Source organism: Ictidomys tridecemlineatus, chromosome 11 (assembly GCF_052094955.1).
Source record: "Ictidomys tridecemlineatus isolate mIctTri1 chromosome 11, mIctTri1.hap1, whole genome shotgun sequence".
In the NCBI taxonomy this organism is placed as follows: domain Eukaryota; kingdom Metazoa; phylum Chordata; class Mammalia; order Rodentia; family Sciuridae; genus Ictidomys; species Ictidomys tridecemlineatus.
This window is the reverse complement of record NC_135487.1, coordinates 45,996,849-46,000,835: the sequence shown is the minus strand read 5'-3', so window position 1 is coordinate 46,000,835 and position 3,987 is coordinate 45,996,849. Positions and strand designations below refer to the sequence as shown.

Genomic DNA, 3,987 nt, shown 5'->3' with positions numbered 1-3,987 from the left:
ATACGTTGTTTGCGACACAACTCAGTTTAACATCAGTATAGGTCTCTTCTCTAGTTGGATAGGGACTTCACTGCAAAATGCCTCATTTTTATAGATCTATGATTAAACTGTTCAAAAGAGCAGTTCTTTATTGCTTCCTCTTTATAAACTCATTCTACTTTGACTTATACGGGCAAAACCAAAACATTGGAGACCATTTTTTTTCCCTCTCCCTTACGCTGTTGGACGGTAAGTGTAAAGTCATGAGGTTTTAGGAGGGGGCATTCTTTGGTTCCCTTATTACAGCGATTCATCTTCCTTTGGGGGGAAGGGGAGAGAGAGCACTGACTCTATTGGATGGAGATGTTTCTGTGGAATCTTTCTCTGGTGACTCGTAATCTAAAGCTGTTGAATCCAAGGAAGGCAGTTTTAACCACAGTATTTAATCTTATGGAGACATTTATTGCATAGCTTTTTGTTTTGCCTTGTTTAATATAAACCACCAGAGAGATGTTTCTTGGTTATGTCGTTTCATAAAGCACAGTGTGAAATGAAAATCCCAGATAAGAAAAGCCCACTCCTCCTTAAGAATTCTGTCACAGTCTCTGCATTTTGTAAGAGACCTCAAGCCTTAAAACAACACCAATAAAAACACAGGCATTAATAATAATTATAATGACAATGGCTCATCACCATCCACAGAGGAACTCTGGAGAGGAGCTATAAAGACTACTTCTGCAATCAGACCTACCTAGATTTTTATTATAGTCGGACTCTTCCTATCTATAGTCCCTTGAGCAAGTTATCTTCTCTTAGCCTCAGATTTCTCATCTCTAAAATGGGGATATTTATAATTATCATTTTAAAAACTCATTCTGAAGATTAAATGAGATGTTGAATAACATCTCTAGCACAGTGTCTGGCACATAATAAGTATTCATTAAATGTTAGCTATTTCCATAAATAAGAACATAGTTTATTATAAGCCTTTTAGTTGTCTAAGACCTCCAAGAACATCTCTAATCCTAATAATCTTACAGGGTGATTATTGTTAGTTTGCAGATTATAGATAAAAGAACTCAATTACATGCTCAAGGCCATTTGGTTAGGAAGTGGCAAAACAGAGGTTTCCTGGGATGGGAAAAACATATCAAATTTCATCTACATACCATCAATTGATAAAAGAATTGCCTGATAGATCCTTCCATTGTTTCAAGTTGGGATTTGTAAAACCTATGAAGTCAAGATGATGTCAAAGAACAGTCTTTACTAAAATAACTGGTTTAATCAAAGTCAATTCACTACTCCTTCAAACTGCATCATAGATTTTTAAAGTGAAATTCAAACTGTCATCCCATCAACTAACTGTACCCCATATGTGAACTGTAACAACCCGAGGTTTGAGAGTATTATTCAGGACCTTTGGGGAAAAGTGGGTGAAGCATCTCTCAAAATATCTTATGCAAAAGGAAAAGCTCTTGCTTTTGTGTCCGAGAGTTCTAGAATCCAGGCTTTTTGCTTTCTTTTCCATCATCCGACTGGCTCCTTTTTCAGTTCTGCTTTCCTCTGTTCTTTGATTTCTTCCTCTTCTCTGGGAAAAAAAAATAGACAGAATATGTGGACACAAATATTTGCCAACACCTATCCTCACAGTCTGGTAACCCCAACAGATCAAAACCCTCTTTCTCCTTCACTGTCTGCATGTAGATCATGGGTAAGAACTCTGTTTGACCTTAACCCCTAGAGTATGATCAGTTAAATGAAGAAGCAGGATGAAAGTCACGCTTTCGCTGACAGCCACTTCTAGGATTCATTGGAATGAGAAAAGAGGTTCTCAAAGAAAAGGCTGTAATCACAGAAAGGCAGAATGGTCAAGTGTACTAAGTAGACCAAGTTCTGTTTGATACTGTGAGTAATATGTTCATTATGGTCTTTTTCAGAAAGAAATTTTGAAGTTTAATTTTATTAAACTTTATTAATTTATTTTATTCTCCTTCATTATTCAGTCAATAAAAAATGCAGAGCCCTTATTATAATCTAAACAACTGTTCCAGGTATTTTAAAACACATAGATGAAAAGAAAAGGCATTATTGAATAGCATGAATACCATTGTATTAATTTTTCCTATGGCTATTATAATAAATTAACATACTTTTGGTGGTTTATGACCAAACTCTTACAGTTTTGAAAGCCAGAGGTGCAAAACAATCTCACTGGGTACAATCAAGAGGTCAGCAGACTGGTTCCTTCTAGAGTCTAGAGGATTCAGTGCCCTTGCATTTCCTAGCTTCCAGAGAGCACGTGCATTCCACGCTCAGGAACCCTTTCTCACACCACTGTGACCTATTGCTTATATCACCCATTCTCTTATTCCTCTTCTGTAATATAATCTCTGAGTCCCCCCAAAAGCCAAACTAAATAAACCAGGGTAATCTCCCCATCTCAAGATCCTTATCTTAAGCACATTTATAAATTTCCTCTTACCATAGAAGGAAATAGTCACAGGTCCTCAAGGTTAGAAAACAGACATCTTGGGGGATCATTATTCAGCTTTCCATAAACATAATTCAGGAAAGTGTAACAATCAAATAAAACAAATAGCCACACTCTCAGGCAAAGCACAACATATTTCCTAAGAGAGAAACCACAGATTATATATAGAACAAAGAAATCACTTTCAGCTTCTAGAATTGTTTGCATCTTGATATACAGTGGTAACAGCAAACACTGATATTCCTCATTTTGGGTCAGGCATTGTTTTAAGTGTCTTGCTTACATAACTCAATCTCCACAATAAACCATCCTCATGGTACAGAAGAAGAAACTAAGGCATAAAGGTGTTAAGTGACTTTCTCAAGACCACATTGAACCAGCAGAGCTAGGATTTGAAAAAGATATTTGATTCCCAAGTGAATACTCTTGATCTTTTGAAATGAAATTTAAGGAATGTTAAAACAAACTGAAACAATGAGGAAATGGGAAGGCATTGAGAACAGAATGGACAGGATGAACAAAAGCAGCAGACAGGGAAATGAAAGGCAGATTCAGGTCAGTGAGTAGACCAGGTAGGGTGCAGCATAGTGAGCCTAGGAGAAATAGTAAGAGATCAAGTAAGAGATCTAGCTTTAGGTCAGATTGTGGAAGACCTTGAAACCATGGACATCATGTCAGAGCAGGACCTTGAGAAGATTGATCTGGCAACAGCGTAAAAGCTGGGCTGGAGGAATGAGAGAGGAGCTGCCCTCTCTCTGCTACCACTGAAGTTTGTATACCATAGACTGTGCCTGTGTCTCCCCGCTTCTAGTGAGTGAGCCCCTGAAGGGAGCTTAGTGTGTCATCCATCTCTGACTGCATGTGCCAGTAGGAGATAAAATAAACAACAAAATGCAGCACAAAGGGCAGAAGGCAGAGGACCTGGATGGTGGAGTTGAAGCAAATACTAATACCATTTTGGAATCAATTAAAGAATATTTATCCACTTTTACTGAAGTCTTTGTTTTAATTTTTAAATGTTTTATTTTTAGTTGTTGGTGGACCTTTAATTTATTTATTCGTTTATATGAGATGCTGAGATCTGAACCCAGTGCCTCACACATGCTAGGCAAATGTTCTATCATTGAGTCACAACCCCAGCCCATGAAGTCTTTTAACATAAAAAAAAGTTCAGAAATTTGTGATACACAAATCTACATTGAAATCTTGGCTTTTTCACTTACTTTGTGTCTTAGGTAATTTCCCAACACCCAAGCCTCATTTTTTTTTCTCTTTAAAATAGGAATAAAATTAATTTACTGATAAATGTTAATTTATAAGGTAATAGTCATAGCTCAAATAAGGGATCTAGTGTATGAATGGTACCCAATATTATTATTATTATATTATTATTTATTGTTGTCCCCAATTTCACATTTAGGTCCATGTTATTGGTTTCCTTTGCTTTCCTAATGAGGAAACTTAACCTCAAGGAAAAGAAGAGATTTACCTAAAGCAATTTAGTAGAGAAGCAA

The 3,987-nt window shown here is 36.7% G+C and overlaps 1 long non-coding RNA gene across 1 annotated transcript; it reads right to left on the bottom strand.

Annotated features, from left to right (window-relative positions):
• Nucleotides 1-1,244: 1,244 nt before the first annotated feature.
• On the bottom strand, nt 1,245-2,599 carry LOC120890781 (uncharacterized). Its single transcript, XR_005735207.2, has 2 exons — nt 2,465-2,599; nt 1,245-1,570 (listed from the first exon to the last, which is right to left on the bottom strand). It is a non-coding gene; the product is annotated as an uncharacterized LOC120890781 (long non-coding RNA).
• Between the last annotated feature and the right edge of the window lie 1,388 nt (nt 2,600-3,987).